The sequence below is a fragment of the Myxine glutinosa genome, chromosome 1 (genome assembly GCF_964187855.1).
Source record: "Myxine glutinosa chromosome 1, kmMyxGlut1.1, whole genome shotgun sequence".
Taxonomy (NCBI): domain Eukaryota; kingdom Metazoa; phylum Chordata; class Myxini; order Myxiniformes; family Myxinidae; genus Myxine; species Myxine glutinosa.
Window position 1 is genome coordinate 157,390,398 of NC_136261.1, and position 27,432 is coordinate 157,417,829.

The window sequence follows — 27,432 nt, forward strand, 5'->3', positions numbered from 1 at the left end:
TTGTTTTACTCCTAACCTTTAATTTTTTTGGTATTGATGTAAAACTTCTGCCTGTGAAATATTTTTTGGATACATCACGTTGTAGGGGTTGCACAGTGACCCATGGTTGCCAGCCACTCAATGTTTGTGCCCGATAAGTGTTGTGCCGGATAAGCGTAGATTTCCTGATATCGGGAAACCTCTTGGGATGTTCTGTCACAACTTGAAGCAGATACTGGGTTTGCTGTTCATCCCTTGTCAGGAAACGATTGTACTCTTCAATGAGAGCAACTGCATACACCAGAGTACAGCTGTACTGTATTCAATAAACTTAAAAACAACTTCAAAATGTGCAGTACATAGCAAGGTCATAGGTCAACTGTAATGGTCACAATCACAAGTATAGCAGTGTAGAATAAATAATAAACTCCAAACATTTATGCGAACCAAATATGTGAAATTACAAACTCCGTGTGCAACCCCTAGATTTAGTCCAAATGGCTTACAATTTAACCACAAGGGCTCTTTTATAGTATACAAAAATTTTTAAGTGTTAGGAGCATGACTTTTCTAACTTTTATTTTTAAGAACCACCCTAATTCTCAATGTATTATAAAAGCACATAAGCAGTGAACATGTTTTTGCTTCAAATGATACACAGGATTTTTGGAGTGATAGAATCAGGCAGCGGATTTCCACTATTTTCTCTTTAAAAACTCGACAGGAACCACACCAGAAAACCCTTCATTAATGATTATAACGTCTATTCCGAGTAATTTGGGGAATCTCGTGACTGCACTGTGAAAAAATCTGTTATTATTTACTTTAAAGCAAATTACCAAGGCAGACACCACCAGACAACGGGGAACTTCTGAACAGGCTATGTAACGTTCTGGCACTCCGTCACAACCCGCAAATGGTGGTTTGAGCCTGAGTGAGCACAGCACCGGATGCGGTGTGCTATCCGAGTGAATACTGTTCCGATTAAGCCATTTGCATATTTGCCAACATTGAGAGAAGAAATGCAGGAGAAGAAATGCAGGAGAATTGAAGGGACCCACAATGGGAGGAAGGGGGCAGCAGAAGGAAGTGAGTGGCTGGGAGTTGTGAGGGGTGGATGATGGAGTGTGGGGGGGGGGAGGGGTCTGGGAGCATGGGGTGATGGTCTGGGGAGGGAGGTTGAGGGCAAGAAAAATAAATTTCAGTCAGGGCAAAAATGAAAAGCATCCTTTTTTTTTCTATCATGATATTTTACCACAGGCTCCCAGCTGGTAACCCCATAATGTTAAAGTGGAATGTTTTTTTTTGTTTTGTTTTTTTTTGCAAAATAATTAAAAATGAAATACAGAAATATCTACTTTACATACAGTGTCTATACAAAGTCTGCACCCCCTTTCAAAAATTTTCACCTTTTAGTGCTTTACAACCTGGAAATAAATTGCACTAAAACAGACTTTTTCCACCTTTATTTACACATCATAACCCACAAATTCCAAGTGAAAAACAAATTCTACAAATTTCAGAAAATTAATTAAAAACAAAAAACTAGAATATCTTTGTTGGATAAGTGTCCACCCCCCTTATAATAGCAATTGTAAATTCGATCAGGTGTAACCAATCGCCTTCACAATCATACACCAAGTTAATTGTCCTCCACCTGTGTTAAATTGTCATGATTCTGATTATTTCAGGATCAATTCAGCTGTTCCTGCAGATTCCTCTGATGGGCAGTGTATTTCATGGCAAAGACTCAACCATGAGCACCAAGGAGCTTTCAAAAGACCTCTGGGATAAAGTTGTGGAAAGGCACATATCAGGGGATGGGTATAAAAATATTTCATATGCCTTGAATATCCCTTGGAGCACAGTCAAGGCAATCATTATGAAGTGGAAGGCACATGGTACCACCAAGACCCTACTGAGATGAGGCCGTCCCTCCAAACTGGATGACCAAGCAAGGAGACTGATCAGAGAGGCCACCAAGAGGCCATTGCCAACTTTGAAAGAGTTACAGGACTTTATGGCAAAGACTGGTGATTGTGTCGATGTGACAACAATATCCCAAACACTCCACAAGTTTGGTCTGTACGTTAGGGTGGCAAGAAGGAAGCCATTACTCAAAAAAGCCTGTCTTGAGTCCCGTTTCAGGTTTGCAAACAACCACTACCGAGATTCTGAAGCCACGTGCCAAAATGTTTCGTGGTCTGAAGAAACCAATATGGACCTTTTAGTCTGAAGGCAACACGTTCCGTTTGGCGGAAACCAGACACAGAACATCACCGACAGAATACCATCCCTACTGTGAAGCATGGTGGTAGCAGCATCATATCATGGGGGTGTTTCTCATCAGCAGGAACTGGGGCACTTGTCAGGATAGAAGGGAAAATTAATGGAGCAATCAATATACAGAAAAATCCGAGAGGAAATCCTGCTGCCCTCTGCAAGAAAGCTGAAATTGGGATGGGAGTTCACCTTTCAGCATGACAATGACCCGAAGCACACAGCCAAAGCTACACTGGAGTGGCTAAGGAACAAAAATATAAATGTCCTTGAGTGGTCCAGTCAGAGCCCCGACGTAAATCCAATAGAAAATCTGTGTCATGACTTGAATATTGCCATCCATAAACGCTCCCTGTACAACCTGGCTGAACTTGCTTTGTTTTGTACAGAAGAATGGGGAAATATTACCCAATCAAGGTATGCAAAGTTGGTAGAGACCTAGCCCAACAGACTCACAGCTGTAATTGCTGTCAAAGGTGCTTCCACCAAGTATTAACTCAGGAGGCGGAGGGTCAACACTTATCCAACCAAGATATTCTAGTTTCTATTTTTAATTAATTTTCTGAAATTTGTAGAATTTGCTTTTCACTTGGAAGTTGTGGGTTACGATGTGTAAATAAAGGTGGAAAAAGTCTGATTTGATGCATTTAAATTCCAGGCGACAAGGCAACAAAAGGTGAAATTTTTGAAAGCAGGTGTAGACTTTCAAGAAGCAGGTATACTCTACAGGCAGTGTAGACTCTACAGGCAGTGTAGACTCTACAGGCAGTGTAGACTCTACAGGCAGTGTATACTCCACAGGCAGTGTAGACTCCACAGGCAGTGTAGACTCCAGAGGCAGTTTAGACTCTAGAGGCAGTGTAGACTCCACAGGCAGTGTATACTCGATAGGCAGTGTATACTCTATAGGCAGTGTAGACTCTAGAGGCAGTGTAGACTCTACAGGCAGTGTATACTCTATAGGCAGTGTAGACTCTACAGGCAGTGTATACTCTACAGGCAGTGTATACTCTATAGGCAGTGTAGACTCTACAGGCAGTGTATACTCTACAGGCAGTGTATACTCTATAGGCAGTGTATACTCTGCAGGTAGTGTTGACTCTATAGGCAGTGTATACTCTATAGGCAGTGTATACTCTATAGGCAGTGTATACTCTATAGGCAGTGTATACTCTTTAGCCAGTGTATACTCTATAGGCAGTGTATACTCTATAGGCAGTGTCGACTCTATTGGCAGTGTCGACTCTATTGGCAGTGTCGACTCTATTGGCAGTGTCGACTCTATAGGCAGTGTATACTCTATGGGCAGTGTATACTCTATAGGCAGTGTATATTCTATAGGCAGTGTAGACTCTACAGGCAGTGTAGACTCTACAGGCAGTGTATACTCCACAGGCAGTGTATACTCCACAGGCAGTGTAGACTCCACAGGCAGTGTAGACTCCAGAGGCAGTTTAGACTCTAGAGGCAGTGTAGACTCCACAGGCAGTGTATACTCGATAGGCAGTGTATACTCTATAGGCAGTGTAGACTCTAGAGGCAGTGTAGACTCTACAGGCAGTGTATACTCTATAGGCAGTGTAGACTCTACAGGCAGTGTATACTCTACAGGCAGTGTATACTCTATAGGCAGTGTAGACTCTACAGGCAGTGTATACTCTACAGGCAGTGTATACTCTATAGGCAGTGTATACTCTGCAGGTAGTGTTGACTCTATAGGCAGTGTATACTCTATAGGCAGTGTATACTCTATAGGCAGTGTATACTCTATAGGCAGTGTATACTCTTTAGCCAGTGTATACTCTATAGGCAGTGTATACTCTATAGGCAGTGTCGACTCTATTGGCAGTGTCGACTCTATTGGCAGTGTCGACTCTATTGGCAGTGTCGACTCTATAGGCAGTGTATACTCTATGGGCAGTGTATACTCTATAGGCAGTGTATATTCTATAGGCAGTGTAGACACTATAGGCAGTGTATACTCTACAGGCAGTGTAGACTCTACAGGCAGTGTATACTCTTCAGGCAGTGTAGAATCTACAGGCAGTGTAGAATCTACAGGCAGTGTAGACTCTACAGGCAGTGTATACTCTTTCGGCAGTGTATACTCTATAGGCAGTGTATACTCGATAGGCAGTGTATACTCTACAGGCAGTGTAGACTCTACAGGCAGTGTATACTCTACAGGTAGTGTATACTCAACAGGCAGTGTAGACTCTACAGGCAGTGTAGGCACTACAGGCAGTGTAGCCACTACAGGCAGTGTAGACTCTACAGGCAGTGTAGACTCTACAGGCAGTGTATACTCTATCGGCAGTGTATACTCTATCGGCAGTGTATACTCTATGGGCAGTGTATACTCTACGGGCAGTGTATACTCTTTGGGCAGTGTATACTCTATAATAATAATAATAATAATTCATTTATTTTGTATAGCGCTTTTCCAGAAGCCCAAAGGCGCTTTGACAGAGTGGAAAACATAATGCATAACAATACATGAAAACAACAATTGCAAAAAGACAAGAATCAAGAAAACAAACAGCAGCGATATACGGCATATATATAAGACAAGAATCAAAAAGACAAGACAAGAATCAATAGGGAAATATTTAAAGCAAAAGGAGGGAGAAGGAGAAGAGATAGTCAGGGGTTAAATGCTGTGGGTTGAATGTTGAATGCAGCGTTGAACAGGTGGGTCTTTAGTGATGTTTTGAATGTGGTGAGTGAGGAGGAGTCTCTGATGGTGTGAGGTAGTGAGTTCCAGAGGGTGGGAGCAGCGATGGAGAAGGCCCTGTCCCCCCAGGATCTGAATTTGGTCCGGATGGAGGGGGTCAGGAGGTTGGTACCAGCAGAGCGGAGGTTGCGGGTGGGAGTGTGTCTGGAGAGGAGGTCAGCCAGGTAGGATGGGGCCAGGTTATGGAGGGCTTTGTATGTCAAGAGGAGGATTTTGTACTGGATTCTCTGGGGGATGGGGAGCCAGTGAAGCTTGTAAAGGACGGGGGTGATGTGGTCACGGGTCCGGGAATGAGTGAGTAGACGGGCAGCGGAGTTCTGAATGTATTGGAGTTTATTGGTGATTTTTGAGGGTGAACCATAGAGGAGGCTATTGCAGTAGTCCAGACGGGAGGTGATGAAGGCGTGGATGAGGGTTTCTGCAGCCGTGGAGGAGAGGGATGAGCAGAGACGGGCAATGTTTTTCAGGTGAAAGAAGGCTGACTTTGTGATCTGTTTAGTGTATTTGTCGAAGGAAAGGGTTTGGTCAAAGATGACGCCAAGATTCCGGATGTGAGGGGAGGTGGATACTGGGATACCGTCGATGTTGAGGGCAAAGTTATGGGTGGATTTTGTGAGCGTTTTTGGGCCAATGATGATTATTTCAGATTTATCACAGTTAAGCTTGAGGAAGTTGATTTGAAGCCAGGATTTTATTTCAGTGATGCAGTTTGTCAGGATAGAGTGGGTGTCGGTGGAGACGGACTTGGTGGAGATGAAAAGCTGGATGTCATCGGCGAAGCAGTGGAATTGGAGACCATGACGGCGGATTAAGTGACCGAGCGGGGACAGGTAAAGGATGAAGAGGAGGGGGCCAAGAACTGAACCTTGGGGGACACCTTGGGGGAGGGGAGCAGTGGGGGATTTGCAGTTATTGATGGAGATGAACTGGCATCTGTCAGAGAGGTATGATTTAATCCAAGAGAGGGCAGTGCCGGTGACGTTAAAGGTGGATTCAAGTCGGGTGAGGAGGATAGTGTGATCGATGGTGTCAAAGGCAGCGCTGAGGTCGAGGAGGACGAGAATGTTGAGGTTGCCAGCGTCAGAGGAGAGGAGAAGGTCGTTGGTGATTTTGAGGAGAGCAGTTTCAGTACTGTGGTTGGAGCGGAATCCGGATTGGAATGTTTCATACAAGTTATTGGCAGAGAGATGATGTTTGAGTTGAGTGGCTACAGCGCGTTCCAAAACTTTTGACAGAAAGGGTAGGTTGGAGATGGGTCTGAAGTTGTTTAGGGTGTCAGGGTTTAGACCAGGTTTTTTTAGAATGGGGGTAACAGCAGCAATTTTGAGGGAAGGTGGGACGATGCCTGTAGACAGGGAGGAGTTTATTGTTGCAATGATAAGTGGAGAGAGAGCAGGGAGGGAGGCTTTGACAAAGCTGGAGGGGATGGGGTCAAGAGTGCAGGTGGCAGTTTTCATTCCTATGAGGAGTTCAGAGAGGTCAGTAGGAGAGATTGGGGAGAACCGAGACAGGGGATGGCAGGACAAGGGGGGGCAGGTGGTTGGAGGGGGAGCGGGTGCGGCGGTGGTCAAGCTGTTGTAGATGTTGTCAATTTTGCGTTGGAAGAAAGAGAGGAAGGAGATGCAGTTGTCTACTGTGAATGACTGGGTGGTGGTGTTCAGGGGGCGGAGGAGTTTGTTTATTGTCGAGAAGAGTGCTTTTGGGTTTCCGGAGCCAGAGTGGATAATTTGAGAGTAGTAGGCAGAGCGGGCGCGGGAGAGGGCATCTTTGTAGTGTTGTATGTGGTCCTTGTAGGCTTGGGAGTGAACTGTGAGACCCGTTTTATTGCGGAGTCTTTCAAGTTGGCGAGCACGAGTTTTCATCAGGTGGAGTTCAGGGGTAAACCAGGGAGCAGAATGGGTGAAAGAAACTGTTTTGGTTTTTACAGGCGCAAGCTGGTCAAGGCAGGAGGAGAGAGTGTGGTTGTAGTAGTCAGTGAGGTCGGAAGGGGTGTGGAGGTCAATGAAGGGAGAAGTGGACATTTTTTCAGAGAGGGTGGATGAGAATGAGGTAGGTGAAAGAGCGTTTAGCTTACGGAAGTTGATTGTGCGATAATGCCTTGGTGTTGGGGCGGGGATGTTGATGGTCAGAGTGATGGCTAAGTGGTCAGAGAGGGTGAGGTCGGAGCCATAGAGATGGTGCAAATTTAATCCAGTGGAGCAGACAAGGTCCAAAATGTGACCACGGATATGGGTAGGAAAGTCGACATGTTGAGTGAGGTTAAAGCAGGTGAGTAAATCAGTGAAGTCAGTGGTTATTGTGGAGTCAGTGGAGTCCATGTGGATATTGAAATCACCAAGGAGGAGGATTGAGGGGGAGAGGGAACATAGCTGGGTCAGAAAGTAGGAGAAGTCAGACAGGAATGATGGGTGTGGTTTGGGAGGGCGGTAGACGACAGCCATGACTGACTGCGTGTGACCAGAGAGTTTTAAAGCCAGGTGTTCAAATGATGGAGCAGATGAGATGGAGATGAGGTTGGTCTTGATGTCTTGACGGTGGATAACGGTGTATACTCTATAGGCAGTGTATACGCTACAGGCAGTGTATACTCTATAGGCAGTGTATACTCTATAGGCAGTGTTCTACTCTATAGGCAGTGTATACTCTATGGGCAGTGTATACTCTTTGGGCAGTGTATACTCTATGGGCAGTGTAGACTCTATGGGCAGTGTAGACTCCATAGGCAGTGTATACTCTATAGGCAGTGTATACTCTATAGGCAGTGTATACTCTATAGGCAGTGTATTCTCTTTAGGCAGTGTAGACTCTATAGGCAGTGTATACTCTATCGGCAGTGTAGACTCTATAGGCAGTGTAGACTCTACAGGCAGTGTATACTCTATGGGCAGTGTAGACTCCATAGGCAGTGTATACTCTATAGGCAGTGTAGACTCTACAGGCAGTGTATACTCTATAGGCAGTGTATACTCTATAGGCAGTGTATACTCTATAGGCAGTGTAGACTCTACGGGCAGTGTATACTCTATGGGCAGTGTATACTCTTTGGGCAGTGTATACTCTATGGGCAGTGTAGACTCCATAGGCAGTGTATACTCTATACGCAGTGTAGACTCTACAGGCAGTGTATACTCTATAGGCAGTGTATAGTGTATACTCTATAGGCAGTGTATACTCTACAGGCAGTGTATACTCTTTCGGCAGTGTATACTCTATAGGCAGTGTATACTATTAAGGCAGTGTATACTCTATAGGCAGTGTATACTCTTAAGGCAGTGTATACTCTATAGGCAGTGTATACTCTTTAGGCAGTGTAAACTCTATAGGCAGTGGAGACTCTACAGGCAGCGTATACTCTATAGGCAGTGTATACTCTATAGGCAGTGTAGACTCTACAGGCAGTGTAGACTCTACAGGCAGTGTAGACTCTACAGGCAGTGTATACTCTACAGGCAGTGTATACTCTATAGGCAGTGTAGACTCTATAGGCAGTGTATACTCTACAGGCAGTGTATATTCTATAGGCAGTGTATACTCTACAGGCAGTGTAGACTCTACAGGCAGTGTATACTCTATAGGCAGTGTATACTCTACAGGCGGTGTAGACTCTATAGGCAGTGTATACTCTATAGGCAGTGTAGACTCTACAGGCAGTGTATACTCTACAGGCAGTGTATACTCTATAGGCAGTGTAGACTCTACAGGCAGTGTATACTCTACAGGCAGTGTATACTCTATAGGCAGTGTATACTCTGCAGGTAGTGTTGACTCTATAGGCAGTGTATACTCTATAGGCAGTGTATACTCTATAGGCAGTGTATACTCTATAGGCAGTGTATACTCTTTAGCCAGTGTATACTCTATAGGCAGTGTATACTCTATAGGCAGTGTCGACTCTATTGGCAGTGTCGACTCTATTGGCAGTGTCGACTCTATTGGCAGTGTCGACTCTATAGGCAGTGTATACTCTATGGGCAGTGTATACTCTATAGGCAGTGTATATTCTATAGGCAGTGTAGACACTATAGGCAGTGTATACTCTACAGGCAGTGTAGACTCTACAGGCAGTGTATACTCTTCAGGCAGTGTAGAATCTACAGGCAGTGTAGAATCTACAGGCAGTGTAGACTCTACAGGCAGTGTATACTCTTTCGGCAGTGTATACTCTATAGGCAGTGTATACTCGATAGGCAGTGTATACTCTACAGGCAGTGTAGACTCTACAGGCAGTGTATACTCTACAGGTAGTGTATACTCAACAGGCAGTGTAGACTCTACAGGCAGTGTAGGCACTACAGGCAGTGTAGCCACTACAGGCAGTGTAGACTCTACAGGCAGTGTAGACTCTACAGGCAGTGTATACTCTATCGGCAGTGTATACTCTATCGGCAGTGTATACTCTATGGGCAGTGTATACTCTACGGGCAGTGTATACTCTTTGGGCAGTGTATACTCTATAATAATAATAATAATAATTCATTTATTTTGTATAGCGCTTTTCCAGAAGCCCAAAGGCGCTTTGACAGAGTGGAAAACATAATGCATAACAATACATGAAAACAACAATTGCAAAAAGACAAGAATCAAGAAAACAAACAGCAGCGATATACGGCATATATATAAGACAAGAATCAAAAAGACAAGACAAGAATCAATAGGGAAATATTTAAAGCAAAAGGAGGGAGAAGGAGAAGAGATAGTCAGGGGTTAAATGCTGTGGGTTGAATGTTGAATGCAGCGTTGAACAGGTGGGTCTTTAGTGATGTTTTGAATGTGGTGAGTGAGGAGGAGTCTCTGATGGTGTGAGGTAGTGAGTTCCAGAGGGTGGGAGCAGCGATGGAGAAGGCCCTGTCCCCCCAGGATCTGAATTTGGTCCGGATGGAGGGGGTCAGGAGGTTGGTACCAGCAGAGCGGAGGTTGCGGGTGGGAGTGTGTCTGGAGAGGAGGTCAGCCAGGTAGGATGGGGCCAGGTTATGGAGGGCTTTGTATGTCAAGAGGAGGATTTTGTACTGGATTCTCTGGGGGATGGGGAGCCAGTGAAGCTTGTAAAGGACGGGGGTGATGTGGTCACGGGTCCGGGAATGAGTGAGTAGACGGGCAGCGGAGTTCTGAATGTATTGGAGTTTATTGGTGATTTTTGAGGGTGAACCATAGAGGAGGCTATTGCAGTAGTCCAGACGGGAGGTGATGAAGGCGTGGATGAGGGTTTCTGCAGCCGTGGAGGAGAGGGATGAGCAGAGACGGGCAATGTTTTTCAGGTGAAAGAAGGCTGACTTTGTGATCTGTTTAGTGTATTTGTCGAAGGAAAGGGTTTGGTCAAAGATGACGCCAAGATTCCGGATGTGAGGGGAGGTGGATACTGGGATACCGTCGATGTTGAGGGCAAAGTTATGGGTGGATTTTGTGAGCGTTTTTGGGCCAATGATGATTATTTCAGATTTATCACAGTTAAGCTTGAGGAAGTTGATTTGAAGCCAGGATTTTATTTCAGTGATGCAGTTTGTCAGGATAGAGTGGGTGTCGGTGGAGACGGACTTGGTGGAGATGAAAAGCTGGATGTCATCGGCGAAGCAGTGGAATTGGAGACCATGACGGCGGATTAAGTGACCGAGCGGGGACAGGTAAAGGATGAAGAGGAGGGGGCCAAGAACTGAACCTTGGGGGACACCTTGGGGGAGGGGAGCAGTGGGGGATTTGCAGTTATTGATGGAGATGAACTGGCATCTGTCAGAGAGGTATGATTTAATCCAAGAGAGGGCAGTGCCGGTGACGTTAAAGGTGGATTCAAGTCGGGTGAGGAGGATAGTGTGATCGATGGTGTCAAAGGCAGCGCTGAGGTCGAGGAGGACGAGAATGTTGAGGTTGCCAGCGTCAGAGGAGAGGAGAAGGTCGTTGGTGATTTTGAGGAGAGCAGTTTCAGTACTGTGGTTGGAGCGGAATCCGGATTGGAATGTTTCATACAAGTTATTGGCAGAGAGATGATGTTTGAGTTGAGTGGCTACAGCGCGTTCCAAAACTTTTGACAGAAAGGGTAGGTTGGAGATGGGTCTGAAGTTGTTTAGGGTGTCAGGGTTTAGACCAGGTTTTTTTAGAATGGGGGTAACAGCAGCAATTTTGAGGGAAGGTGGGACGATGCCTGTAGACAGGGAGGAGTTTATTGTTGCAATGATAAGTGGAGAGAGAGCAGGGAGGGAGGCTTTGACAAAGCTGGAGGGGATGGGGTCAAGAGTGCAGGTGGCAGTTTTCATTCCTATGAGGAGTTCAGAGAGGTCAGTAGGAGAGATTGGGGAGAACCGAGACAGGGGATGGCAGGACAAGGGGGGGCAGGTGGTTGGAGGGGGAGCGGGTGCGGCGGTGGTCAAGCTGTTGTAGATGTTGTCAATTTTGCGTTGGAAGAAAGAGAGGAAGGAGATGCAGTTGTCTACTGTGAATGACTGGGTGGTGGTGTTCAGGGGGCGGAGGAGTTTGTTTATTGTCGAGAAGAGTGCTTTTGGGTTTCCGGAGCCAGAGTGGATAATTTGAGAGTAGTAGGCAGAGCGGGCGCGGGAGAGGGCATCTTTGTAGTGTTGTATGTGGTCCTTGTAGGCTTGGGAGTGAACTGTGAGACCCGTTTTATTGCGGAGTCTTTCAAGTTGGCGAGCACGAGTTTTCATCAGGTGGAGTTCAGGGGTAAACCAGGGAGCAGAATGGGTGAAAGAAACTGTTTTGGTTTTTACAGGCGCAAGCTGGTCAAGGCAGGAGGAGAGAGTGTGGTTGTAGTAGTCAGTGAGGTCGGAAGGGGTGTGGAGGTCAATGAAGGGAGAAGTGGACATTTTTTCAGAGAGGGTGGATGAGAATGAGGTAGGTGAAAGAGCGTTTAGCTTACGGAAGTTGATTGTGCGATAATGCCTTGGTGTTGGGGCGGGGATGTTGATGGTCAGAGTGATGGCTAAGTGGTCAGAGAGGGTGAGGTCGGAGCCATAGAGATGGTGCAAATTTAATCCAGTGGAGCAGACAAGGTCCAAAATGTGACCACGGATATGGGTAGGAAAGTCGACATGTTGAGTGAGGTTAAAGCAGGTGAGTAAATCAGTGAAGTCAGTGGTTATTGTGGAGTCAGTGGAGTCCATGTGGATATTGAAATCACCAAGGAGGAGGATTGAGGGGGAGAGGGAACATAGCTGGGTCAGAAAGTAGGAGAAGTCAGACAGGAATGATGGGTGTGGTTTGGGAGGGCGGTAGACGACAGCCATGACTGACTGCGTGTGACCAGAGAGTTTTAAAGCCAGGTGTTCAAATGATGGAGCAGATGAGATGGAGATGAGGTTGGTCTTGATGTCTTGACGGTGGATAACGGTGTATACTCTATAGGCAGTGTATACGCTACAGGCAGTGTATACTCTATAGGCAGTGTATACTCTATAGGCAGTGTTCTACTCTATAGGCAGTGTATACTCTATGGGCAGTGTATACTCTTTGGGCAGTGTATACTCTATGGGCAGTGTAGACTCTATGGGCAGTGTAGACTCCATAGGCAGTGTATACTCTATAGGCAGTGTATACTCTATAGGCAGTGTATACTCTATAGGCAGTGTATTCTCTTTAGGCAGTGTAGACTCTATAGGCAGTGTATACTCTATCGGCAGTGTAGACTCTATAGGCAGTGTAGACTCTACAGGCAGTGTATACTCTATGGGCAGTGTAGACTCCATAGGCAGTGTATACTCTATAGGCAGTGTATACTCTATAGGCAGTGTATACTCTATAGGCAGTGTAGACTCTACGGGCAGTGTATACTCTATGGGCAGTGTATACTCTTTGGGCAGTGTATACTCTATGGGCAGTGTAGACTCCATAGGCAGTGTATACTCTATACGCAGTGTAGACTCTACAGGCAGTGTATACTCTATAGGCAGTGTATAGTGTATACTCTATAGGCAGTGTATACTCTACAGGCAGTGTATACTCTTTCGGCAGTGTATACTCTATAGGCAGTGTATACTATTAAGGCAGTGTATACTCTATAGGCAGTGTATACTCTTAAGGCAGTGTATACTCTATAGGCAGTGTATACTCTTTAGGCAGTGTAAACTCTATAGGCAGTGGAGACTCTACAGGCAGCGTATACTCTATAGGCAGTGTATACTCTATAGGCAGTGTAGACTCTACAGGCAGTGTAGACTCTACAGGCAGTGTAGACTCTACAGGCAGTGTATACTCTACAGGCAGTGTATACTCTATAGGCAGTGTAGACTCTATAGGCAGTGTATACTCTACAGGCAGTGTATATTCTATAGGCAGTGTATACTCTACAGGCAGTGTAGACTCTACAGGCAGTGTATACTCTATAGGCAGTGTATACTCTACAGGCGGTGTAGACTCTATAGGCAGTGTATACTCTACAGGCAGTGGAGACTCTATAGGCAGTGTAGACTCTATAGGCAGTGGAGACTCTATAGGCAGTGTATATTCTATAGGCAGTGTATACTCTACAGGCAGTGTAGACTCTATAGGCAGTGTATACTCTGCAGGCAGTGGAGACTCTACAGGCAGTGTAGACTCTATAGGCAGTGTAGACTCTATAGGCAGTGTAGACTCTATAGGCAGTGTATATTCTATAGGCAGTGTATACTCTACAGGCAGTGTAGACTCTATAGGCAGTGTATACTCTACAGGCAGTGGAGACTCTATAGGCAGTGTAGACTCTATAGGCAGTGTAGACTCTATAGGCAGTGTAGACTCTATAGGCAGTGTAGACTCTATAGGCAGTGTATACTCTACAGGCAGTGTATACTCTATAGGCAGTGTATACTCTACAGGCAGTGGAGACTCTATAGGCAGTGTAGACTCTACAGGCAGTGTATACTCTATAGGCAGTGTATACTCTATAGGCAGTGTATACTCTATAGGCAGTGTAGACTCTACGGGCAGTGTATACTCTATGGGCAGTGTATACTCTTTGGGCAGTGTATACTCTATGGGCAGTGTAGACTCCATAGGCAGTGTATACTCTATAGGCAGTGTAGACTCTACAGGCAGTGTATACTCTATAGGCAGTGTATAGTGTATACTCTATAGGCAGTGTATACTCTACAGGCAGTGTATACTCTTTCGGCAGTGTATACTCTATAGGCAGTGTATACTCTTAAGGCAGTGTATACTCTTAAGGCAGTGTATACTCTATAGGCAGTGTATACTCTATAGGCAGTGTATACTCTTTAGGCAGTGTATACTCTATAGGCAGTGGAGACTCTACAGGCAGTGTATACTCTATAGGCAGTGTATACTCTATAGGCAGTGTATACTCTATAGGCAGTGTAGACTCTACAGGCAGTGTAGACTCTACAGGCAGTGTAGACTCTACAGGCAGTGTATACTCTATAGGCAGTGTATACTCTATAGGCAGTGTATACTCTATAGGCAGTGTAGACTCTATAGGCAGTGTATACTCTATAGGCAGTGTATACTCTACAGGCAGTGTATATTCTATAGGCAGTGTATACTCTACAGGCAGTGTAGACTCTATAGGCAGTGTATACTCTACAGGCAGTGGAGACTCTACAGGCAGTGTATACTCTACAGGCAGTGTATACTCTATAGGCAGTGTGGACTCTCCAGGCAGTGTATACTCTATAGGCAGTGTATACTCTATAGGCAGTGTATACTCTATAGGCAGTGTATACTTTACAGGCAGTGGAGACTCTACAGTCAGTGTATACTCTACAGGCAGTGGAGACTCTACAGGCAGTGTATACTCTACAGGCAGTGGAGACTCTAAAGGCAGTGTATACTCTACAGGCAGTGTATACTCTATAGGCAGTGTATACTCGATAGGCAGTGTATACTCTACAGGCAGTGTAGACTCTACAGGCAGTGTATACTCTACAGGCAGTGTAGACTCTATAGGCAGTGTATACTCAATAGGCAGTGTATACTCTACAGGCAGTGTATACTCTACAGGCAGTGTATACTCTATAGGCAGTGTGGGCTCTACAGGCAGTGTATACTCTACAGGCAGTGTATACTCTACAGGCAGTGGAGACTCTACAGGCAGTGTATACTCTATAGGCAGTGTGGACTCTACAGGCAGTGTATACGCTACAGGCAGTGTATACTCTACAGGCAGTGTATACTCTACAGGCAGTGGAGACTCTACAGGCAGTGTATACGCTACAGGCAGTGTATACGCTACAGGCAGTGTATACTCTACAGGCAGTGTATACTCTACAGGCAGTGGAGACTCTACAGGCAGTGTATACACAATAGGCAGTGTATACTCTACAGGCAGTGTATACTCTACAGGCAGTGTAGACTCTACAGGCAGTGTAGACTCTACAGGCAGTGGAGACTCTACAGGCAGTGTATACTCTATAGGCAGTGTGGACTCTATAGGCAGTGTGGACTCTACAGGCAGTGTATACTCTACAGGCAGTGTATACTCTACAGGCAGTGTAGACTCTATAGGCAGTGTATACTCTACAGGCAGTGTATACTCTATAGGCAGTGTATACTCTATAGGCAGTGTGGACTCTACAGGCAGTGTATACTCTACAGGCAGTGGAGACTCTACAGGCAGTGTATACTCTATAGGCAGTGTGGACTCTACAGGCAGTGTATACTCTACAGGCAGTGTATACTCTACAGGCAGTGTATACTCTACAGGCAGTGTATACTCTACAGGCAGTGTATACTCTACAGGCAGTGGAGACTCTACAGGCAGTGTATACTCTATAGGCAGTGTGGACTCTACAGGCAGTGTATACTCTACAGGCAGTGTATACTCTACAGGCAGTGTATACTCTACAGGCAGTGTATACTCAATAGGCAGTGTATACTCTACAGGCAGTGTATACTCTACAGGCAGTGTATACTCAATAGGCAGTGTATACTCTACAGGCAGTGTATACTCTTTCGGCAGTGTATACTCTATAGGCAGTGTATACTCTTAAGGCAGTGTATACTCTTAAGGCAGTGTATACTCTATAGGCAGTGTATACTCTTTAGGCAGTGTATACTCTATAGGCAGTGTATACTCTATAGGCAGTGGAGACTCTACAGGCCGTGTATACTCTACAGGCAGTGTATACTCTATAGGCAGTGTATACTCTATAGGCAGTGTAGACTCTACAGGCAGTGTAGACTCTACAGGCAGTGTAGACTCTACAGGCAGTGTATACTCTACAGGCAGTGTATACTCTACAGGCAGTGTATACTCTACAGGCAGTGGAGACTCTACAGGCAGTGTATACTCTATAGGCAGTGTGGACTCTACAGGCAGTGTATACTCTACAGGCAGTGTATACTCTACAGGCAGTGTATACTCTACAGGCAGTGTATACTCAATAGGCAGTGTATACTCTACAGGCAGTGTATACTCTACAGGGAGTGTATACTCTACAGGCAGTGTATACTCAATAGGCAGTGTATACTCTGTTGCCAATTCAAGCAGTAATGCAAAAATGAATGATGAAACCTTCTTCAGACTAAACTTGAAAGTACAAGGGTTGGACTGCACATTCCCACCTGTAAGCACTCGCTATTGTGGACGTCATTATCGATCTCACGGTCCCTTTCAAAACAATTGGCCATTGTGTGCCTTTAGCCTACCTCGGCCAGATTTAAAACTCTTCCCGAGGCTGCATATCACATACGCAACCTTTGAACGACCGTTTCAGAATGAATAATCTCATTGGCAAGACAAACAACAATCCAAAGACATCCATGGGATTTTCAAAGACAATCCAAAGACAAAGACATCCACAGCGCATTGCCATGGAAGCCAACCCGAAACGGTTGGTATTCAACGACTCAAGTGCACAAGGTCATTTCAACATGTAATCATGGCAGGAAATGATCCAAATGAAGATGTGCATCATTTTGTGAGTTATAGTGTGAAGTAAAAACAAAAACATGTGGATGCTCTCTACCTGTGGAAGGTTGCCCAGTTGGAGCCGTTGAAGGATCCCGCATTGTCACAGTTCACGGTGGTATCAGGGATTCTGCCCGTTTCTACAAACATATTGAAAGCTGCCATAGCGATGACCGCCACACCCTCCATGGCACGGTGAGCAAGACTGCTTTGCCACTCATCATACGAAATGGCCACCATGCCAGCCGGGAACTGACGTGGAACGGCCTCTCTGAGATTTGCCTTCAACCCCGGAACGATCCATACATAACCAAAGCTAGTGAGGCCGACCGATTCAGCCAAGCGAAAAAATGGCACAGTTTCTGCCTTGGAGCAATAGAGGACGATGACCTGGGTGTGTATCTTTCGTAGCAGCGCCTTGGTCTTCAGCTCGCTCGCCCGATATGCGAGGTCGATGGTCAGGATGGTGTCCAGATGCCACCCCAGGTAACTACTTTCCACCGTGACGCGAAGGTAGCGGATAAAGTCTTGGTAACCAGTGTGATGTGTCGTAATGATAGAAAAGCTACTCCATCCGTACTCCTCCATAATTCGCACGATGACATGTGATTGTTGCTGCACAGTCGCACCAAACTGCAGAAATATGGACTCTTCTTCCTGGAAATGCAAGCATTACACAAGGAAGGCACACTTACTTGTGCAGGCAACATTGTGGAGGTACTTCAAGCTACGGACATATGTTCAAACAAAGACATCCACTTGGATTTGCAATTTCCTTTCTCCATTCTCGATACATTGTGAACAAATAAGGGGAACTGAATCACACCCAGAATATCTGGATTCCCAATCAGATAGCAAACCATCTCTTTACAGCAGGGGATGTGTAAAATGCCTGTAACTTCTCCAGTTATTAAAGAATAATTACTTCGTCATAACTCGAGGTAAATTAATAATGAAAAAATTTTTTTTTTTTAAATATATATATATATATACAAAATACATATACATATATATATACATATATATATACATATATATGTATACATATATATATATATATACATAAACATATATATACATACATAAACATACATATACATACATAAACATACATATAGATACATAAATATATATATATATATACATAAATAAACATATATATATATATATACATAAACATATATATACATACATAAACATATATATACATACATAAACATATATATACATACATAAACATACATATACATATAGATACATAAATATATATATATATACATAAATAAACATATATATATACATAAACATATATATACATACATAAACATATATATATACATACATAAACATACATATACATACATAAATATATATATATACATAAATAAACATATATATATATATACATAAACATATATATATATATATTATATATACAGACTTGGCATTTAATATGGAATATTTTTTTGTGGGGGTGAACTTACTTTTCAAGATGACTTAGAACCAAAAGTTCATTGGAATTATGTTGAAATTATTCTAGATTTTGTTAATGTGACCTTTAAAAGAAACAAAAACCACATTTGACATTTCGAAACAAACAAATTGATCCTTGAAAGTGATGTAAACTGATGTCAAACTCAATTCATGGACAGTACTGTGTTAAACTTCTGTACGTTTTCCAGAAGTATCTCTTTATTTTGCACATTAGGCAAAAAAAATTTCAACAAAAACAAAAGCTAAATTATGACTGGGATTACGGACAGTAAAATTACAGTTCAGTACTTCGTGTAACCCCCACGAGCATTCAGGAGAGCACGTACACGTCGAGGCATGCTGTTCACGAGATTTGCCAAGGTTTGGACAGGAATCGCTTGCCATGCAGTGACAATAGTCTGCTACAATTCACGCACAGTGATCGGCTGCTGGTCCAAGTGGTCGATTTGATGGGTTAATTCTGCCCACAAGTTCTCTATCGGATTCATATCCGGGGACATGGCAGGCCACTGCATATGCTCTACACCACGGTCAGCAAGAAAGTGTTGGATCATGCGAGCACGATGAGGCCGTTCATTGTCATCTTGGAAGGCAAAGTTTCCTCGAAAGGCTGCACGAGCAAATGGAAGCAATGTTTCTTCCAGAATGACCCTGTACTTGAACTGGTTCAGGTTTCCATTCAGAACAACCAGGTCAGTTTTGCCCCCTGCCTGAAAAGCAGCCCAAACGGTCATCCCACTACCTCCAGCTTGGACTCTTGGCACTATACAATCTTCGCTGTGGGCTTCATGCACTTGTCTGCGCACTCGGACGCGGCCATCTTGACGATAGACCAGAAATCTAGACGCATCACTGAAGGTCACGTGATTCCAGTTTCCTGGCTGCCATTGACGGTGCTCTCTGGCCCACTGCAATCGGCGCTGGCTGTGTTGTCTGGTCAGGCGTGGCTTTCTCAGGGGACGCCTGGCATGATAGCCTGCTTGAACCAGTCATTGGTTGACTAGCCTTCTGGATACAGGCACATTTGTCAGTTGCTGCCACTCTGCCCTAAGCCGATTAGCTGACTTGGTACGGCCATTGCAGACTAACCGGTGCAGCTGGCGATCATCCCTCCTTGTGGTTCTGCGTGGACGTCCTGGCCTCAGTATTGGCGTAGGGACACCCCTCTGCGCATTTCGTTTCAGGATCTTTGACACCTGACCTTGAGTGATGCCATACTGCCAAGCAATAGCACGCTGTTTCATGCCAGAATTTCGTAAAGCCACCACTCCATGACAAACAGCATTGTCAAGTTGACGGACCATCTCCAGAGGAAGCAGCAATAACTTTTGTAGACGTGCAGCAGTTGTTTTCCACTAATACAGAACGCAACAACCCTTATATACCCGATTGTGAAGCCAATCGTCAAATGTACATGTCCTTACATTTTGTCACGCCACCTGTGATATAATCCAGTTATTGACTTCTTGCTGCGAAAGACAATCAGTGACATGGTTCTTTCAACAAAGACATCACCGAAACGTAAAAGAAACTCACCAGATTGAAATACTGAGTTCAGAAAGTAAACCTAAGTCAAGAAAAAATATATATTCCATATTAAATGCCAAGTCTGTACATACATAAACATACATATACATACATAAATATATATATACATACATAAACATACATATGCATACATAAATATATATATACATACATAAACATATATATACATACATAAACATAGATATGCATACATAAACATAGATATACATACATAAACATATATATACATAAACATATATATATATACATACATATACATACATACATATACATACATAAACATACATATACATACATAAATATATATATATACATTATACATACATAAACATATATATGCATAAACATATATATACATACATACACATATATATACATAAACATATTATATATACATACATAAACATACATATACATACATAAATATATATATATATATACATACATAAACATATATATACATACATAAACATATATATACATACATAAACATATATATACATACATAAACATATATATATATATATATATATATATATATATATATACATAAACATATATATACATACATAAACATATATATACATACATAAACATATATATACATACATAAACATACATATACATACATATATATATATATATATATATATATATATAGACATACATAAACATATATATACATACATAAACATATATATACTTACATAAACATATATATACATAGATAAACATATATATACATATATAAACATATATATACATACATAAACATATATATATATATACATACATAAACATATATATATATACATACATAAACATATATATACATACATAAACATATATATACATACATAAACATATATATACATACATAAACATATATATACATACATAAACATATATATACATACATAAACATATATATATATACATACATAAACATATATATACATACATAAACATATATATATATATATATATATATATATATATATATATATATATATATATATATACACGTATTTATATATTATATATATACTGTATATATTAACTACAACGTCACTCGGTCGAGAGAATACCACCACCATACTGAACTGTTTACGTTTTGTGTCCCATTGATAGGTCAGATTTGGATCCGCACATGAACCAAAATCTAAGCTGCTTGTTCCTGTCACCTAACCAACTCATCCACCCAGTTTGGTCATAAGTCGTCCGCAACTTTTTTGAAATATTGTGCTATATATATATAGATATATTGGTTTTAGCCCCATTACTCAATGGTGAAGAATCACTAAATAATTATCTGATCCGGCCGGACCCGGATTCGAAATCATTTCTTCCTCGTCACACAGCCAACCTGTCCACCAAGTTTTATCCGAATTCGTCCTCAACTTCTTGAGATATCGTGCTATATATCGTTTTAACCTGTTTCTCAATGGTGAAGAATCACTTAAAATAATTCTCAGCTCCAGATCTGGATCTTCACCAAAATCTAATCATTTCATCCTTGTCAAGTACCCAACGTCTCCACCAAATTCCGTCCGAATCCGTCCACAACTTTTTGAGATGTCCTGTTCAGACAGACAAGCAGACAGGGGTGAAAACAAAGCCTCCATCAACCTTCCGTGGCGGAAATAATAAAAGGGCCCTCATACTTAGAGCTTCAGGTATTCAAGACCCGTCCAGAATCGTTTCAAGGCTAGACCAATGGACGGGTCACCATTCCATCACAGCATACGATGTCGAATATCGAATGAATGTGGCCGGAATTTGTTTCGGGATGCGGCGATAGCTCGCGTATCCTTCACGAGACACCATGGGATGTTTACACGTCCACCAACCACCAGTACTCACAGACGGGACACCGAGTTTGGCATCCTTCCGATGGACGGTGCACACGTTGAATCACCGTCCATCATGTGCAACACAAGGATGACAGCTTAGATATGGTCAGGATTCGAATCCAGGCTAGGCAGCTCGAAGACGAGTATGCATACCGATAAACTTCCATGTTTAATGTTTTGCATTTCCATATACCGTGTGGCACTAGAAATACAACACAGAACATCCATTAATTTGTCTTTGTTTGAATTACAGACGTTAAGTGATATCAATTTTGTTAATAAAGACAAATCTCAGATGGTAATTTGTGATAAAGGAAGAACATGGTATTATGGACCCATTCGGGATTTTCTTAATTCCACCCTTCTCTGTTGGCTGGACGAGTTGCATCTGTAAATATCAAACAAATTACATGGTCATCTTGCTCAGGAATCGTTAGACTTATAAACTCAGTCATATATATATATATATATACACGTGTGTGTGTGTGTGTGTGTGTGTGTGTGTGTGTGTGTGTGTGTGTGTGTGTGTGTGTGTGTGTGTGTGTGTGTGTGTGTGTGTGTGTGTGTGACTGTGCTTCTGTATAATATAAATATATATATATATATATATATATAAATAAATAAAAGTGGAGATATATGTCAGAGATAATGAATGAAAGTGATAATCAATTGGCCCCTACCTTCTTGGTCATGACCACTGCAGATCCACCACGGATGCCGATAATAGGCACAAGAGTCTGAGAGGAGATGAAGTCCAGGATGTGTGCCAGGGCCTCTTGCTCAGTCTCATCCCCAAATATGATACCATGTAAGGTGAGGCTCGAGAGCAGGTCGCACACCTGGTTTATGACGTCCCGTGGGTTCGTGGCATTTATTCCATCAGCGACTCGAACCTTGATGTCCAGCGGGAAGTTGAGCACGTCGCTGTGGCTCAAGACGCGTTTGAGTTCATCTCGTTGCGAGCGTGTGCCCTCGTACACCACCCCGATGTTGAGCACGGGGTAGCCGTTCGGTCGGGACAGCGAGAAGCCCGTCTCGCTCAAGAGCAGCAACCAAGGCAGGAGTGCGCGCAACGCTCCACGGCACATCTTCCAGAAGGCTCTGGCTGGTGTCACATCATAATTTGAACCCTCGTCCCCAGGACTACAGAATGTTGCCTTAACCGTCCTGGTCCCTCCAAACCTTTTGCAAAATCATTCCGCTCGCGCTCAAGACTTTCCAAAGAACACCCCGAGGTCTAACTCACTACGGAACGGACGGCACCCATGACCTCCACCGGTGCTCTACCGGTCCGCACCGGGATCTTGTCAACACCCGCCATGCCCTTGCCGCAGCGCGCCCTCCGAGGGGTCTAGAGCGGTCCTTGGCCGCAGTTATTCGACTGCGTTTTCCTCTTCCGACCCCTCCTCGCTCCTCTCCTTGGCGATTGATCTCGGCTCCCTGCTCGGAGCTCTCCGCTGTGCTGAACGCACCCGGTGCCGTGAATACAAAACACGTGAATCGAGCACCCCGGCTCACACGACCGAGATCACCAGTTGCCTGCAAACGCGCTTATCCCATGATCCTGGAGACACTGCTGCGGAATCACTCCGGCGGGTAAACACGAGCCATCTGGCGCAATGGAATGCGCTAAACCGGGCTCTGACCCATCCTCGCTCGTTCCAGAGCCCCCTCACAACCCCCACCCCAACCCCCAAGCAACCCTTAACGCGAGGCTGCTCAGAACATCCGTCCGAGGAGCCTCGGCTTTTTCACTAAGCGGAAAACAAACTTTAGCGACGTGTTTGTCTCTCTCCAACAACGAGCTCTCCTCCCAATACCTTCGTGTACCTTAATGGTCCAAATACTGACCCTGGCGTCTTCCTAAAGCGCCGTGCTTCCCCAGAAGCATTGGAACGACCGTTCACCTTGAAGACGACTCAAGCGAAACGGCGCATCCGCCCTGAGCGCAGCAACAAGGTAGAAGGTTCTTGCGAGCGCGAAGCACTCGCGACTCCCAATGGTATCTCCTGCAAGGACACGATGGGATCAAAATTAAACCAGTCATTCCACGTGCTTTTAACGCACAACCCTCAATCATCCCCCACCGACCTCGTAATGTCACTTTCCCGAGGACATTTCTCACGTCTTCCTCAATTGAGCACTCATAGCGTTTTGTTGTTGCTTGGAAAAAGCTGACGTCGCATCGACAATTACAAACCATTCGGTGTTTCTATGTGGAGATATAGAGACGAATGATTACGCATCTGCACTCTCCCACCTCAATGTGTCTCTGTCTTTCTCTGTCTGTCTTTCTCTGTCTGTCTGTCTCTGTCTGTCTGTGTCTGTCTGTGTCTGTCTCTCTCTCTCTCTGTCTGTGTCTGTCTCTGTCCGTCTCTCAAGCGCTGCACATCCAGGATTTGGGTCTTATCGGGAGCGCCAATTTGAGCGCAGCTCCTGCAGGGGAGGCTCTGTGATGTGCAGTGGAGAGCGAGAGACGAGTCGCCAAGCAATGGTAGATATGGGCACGCATACAAACATACACTGCCTGGCCATGTTTTAGAACCAGCGCACCCTATTGGATTTTGCGATTGAATCGAATGGAGGTAATGCAATCAAGTAAAAAGTTTAATTGTGGCGACATACACACAAAACTTCACTCCTGCTATTCAACTCCTCTTTTTCTTCTTTAACGGCGACAGTTATTCCCACATTCTTGTAGGATTATCCGGTGGATGCTTGACCCAAAGTCTTTCACGAACCGGCTAGCCAGGGCTGACGTTCGAGTAAGGCAAGGGCAGGAACTATTTGCAATTTGGCAATGGTGCCGCTGATAGCTCGCCTACTCTTCGCGAAGGACACGATGGGATCTTCAACGTCCACCAACGAATGCTGGCAGAAGGGACGGCCGGCCGTTTAACGTCCGTCTGATAGACGTCAGACACATTGTTGAATCACCCTGTCTGTGAAACACCAGGATGACAGTTTATAGCTGGGTCAAGATTCAAACCCAGACTAGACAGCTTTGAGGCGAGTGTGTGTACCTCTCGGCCATCCAAGTAGCCCTATTTGACCGGAGAGTAGGTGAGTTATTGTTATTTAAACGTTATTTAGTTAAAGTTATTCTGCCAGCATTTGTTGGTTTAGTTAGTTAAACATCTGTTAATTAGGCGTTTAATTAGTCAAAGGAGAGTAGGCGTTTAATTAATAAAGTTATTTAAATGCCGTGAACAAACATGTCACGACATAAAAAATATAATTTGTGCAACGTTTGGTCACAATCGCATCAACAGTTTCAGAGAAGAAGTTGCAAGTGTTTACGGACGGACTGACGGACGGACGCATCGCATAAACTCTCCGGAACTTCGTTCCAGGTGAGCTAAAAAATAGTTGCAATCAACTTTTTGGGGAGAAAATAAGGACTTGATCAAAGTTTTAATCGAAGGCTCCAAATGTCTTGTTTTCTCGGAGAGCCATCTTATCTTACTTTGCAGAAAATCCTGCGAGCACCGCATGCAGGGTCACCTGAGAACAAGGACAGAGTTCACACATCTATTGCCATCCCTGGTTTCCCTCTCAGATAACATACATACACATATCTCAGATAACACATTTGCCATCACGATCCTTTGGAAGATTCTGAAATGTATTCATGAATTGACAATTTATATCTTTGAGTTCGTTCTCATAAGCTTCCATTCTACGTATCATGCATGCAAGGCTACGAAGAAAACCAAAAGTGCGTATGCTAATCCAACTGTGGCCTGTTATGAAGCAGTACTGAGCAAGGATAACGATTCTAGGTCAGGCCTTATATATCTGCTTAAAAAAAAGACAATCATGAGAATTTCATCAGATAAACATGCTTTATTTCTTTACATATAATCAATCAACTCATGCAACTTTATTGCCACACTTCGCATATCAGATACTGAAGCGAATGAGGTCACATGCCACGTGTACACACACATGTTGAGCAATATCATACATATTGGCCTGAGGAAGCCCATTGGGAAGCAAATGAAATGTTGCTCGAGACCGGATCTACTATCGCTTGTTTTATTACTCAACTGGCAGGGTAGATCTCAAAAATATTGCGACTACTCTGGTTGGATGTGCCTTTTTTCAACTATGTGCAATCTTAACTGCCATCATCTTGTGGTGTGTGTGTGTGTGTGTGTGTGTGTGTGTGTGTGTGTGTGTGTGTGTGTGTGTGTGTGTGTGTGTGTGTGTGTGTGTGTGTGTGTGTGTATGTATATATATATATATATATATATATATATATATATATATATATATATATATATATACAGACTTGGCATTTAATATGGAATATTTTTTTTGTGGGGGTGAACTTACTTTTCAAGATGACTTAGAACCAAAAGTTCATTGGAATTATGTTGAAATTATTCTAGATTTTGTTAATGTGACCTTTAAAAGAAACAAAAACCACATTTGACATTTCAAAACAAATAAATTGATCCTTGAAAGTGATGTAAGCTGATATCGAACTCAATTCAGGGACAGTACTGTGTCAAACTTCTGTACATTTTCCAGAAGTATCTCTTTATTTTGCACATTAGCCAATTTTTTTTTCAACAAAAACAAAAGCTAAATTATGACTGGGATTACGGACAGTAAAATTACAGTTCAGTACTTCGTGTAACCCCCACGAGCATTCAGGAGAGCACGTACACGTCGAGGCATGCTGTTCACGAGATTTGCCAAGGTTTGGACAGGAATCGCTTGCCATGCAGTGACAATAGTCTGCTGCAATTCACGCACAGAGGTCGGCTGCTGGTCCAAGTTGTCGATTTGATGCGTTAATTCTGCCCACAAGTTCTCTATCGGATTCATATCCGAGGACATGGCAGGCCACTCCATATGCTCTACACCACGGTCAGCAAGAATGTGTTCGATCATGCGAGCACGATGAGGTCGTGCATTGTCATCTTGGAAGACAAAGTTTCCTCGAAAGGCTGCACGAGCAAATGGAAGCAATTTTTCTTCCAGAATGGCCCTGTACTTGAACTGGTTCAGGTTTCCATTCAGAACAACCAGGTCAGTTTTGCCCCCTGCATGAAAAGCAGCCCAAACAGTCACCCCACCACCTCCAGCTTGGACTCTTGGCACTATACAATCTTTGTTGTGGGCTTCATGCACTTGTCTGCGCACTCGGACGTGGCCATCTTGACGAGAGACCAGAAATCTAGACTCGTCACTGAAGGTCACATGATTCCAGTGTCCTGGCTGCCATTGACGGTGCTCTCTGGCCCACTACAATCGGCGCTGGCTGTGTTGTCTCGTCAGGCGTGGCTTTCTCAGGGGACGCCTGGCACGATAGCCTGCTTGAACCAGTCGTTGGTTGACTAGCCTTCTGGATACAGGCACATTTGTCAGTTGCTGCCACTCAGCCATAAGCCGATTAGCTGACTTGGTACGGCCATTGCAGACTAACCGGTGCAGCTGGCGATCATCTCTCCTTGTTGTTCTGCGTGGACGTCCTGGCCTCGGTATTGGAGTAGGGACGGGACACCCCTCTGAGCATTTCGTTTCAGGATCTTTGACACCTGACCTTGAGTGATGCCATACTGCCAAGCAATAGCACGCTGTTTCATGCCGGAATTTCGTAAAGCCACCACTCCATGACAAACAGCATTGTCAAGTTGACGGACCATCTCCAGAGGAAGCGGCAATAACTTTTGTAGACGTGCAGCAGT

General features: G+C 43.9%; 1 pseudogene; it reads right to left on the reverse strand.

Moving 5' to 3' along the window:
* LOC137430846 (glutamate receptor ionotropic, NMDA 2A-like) overlaps nucleotides 1-27,432 on the reverse strand; it is a 566,227-nt pseudogene that overhangs the window by 536,018 nt on the left and 2,777 nt on the right.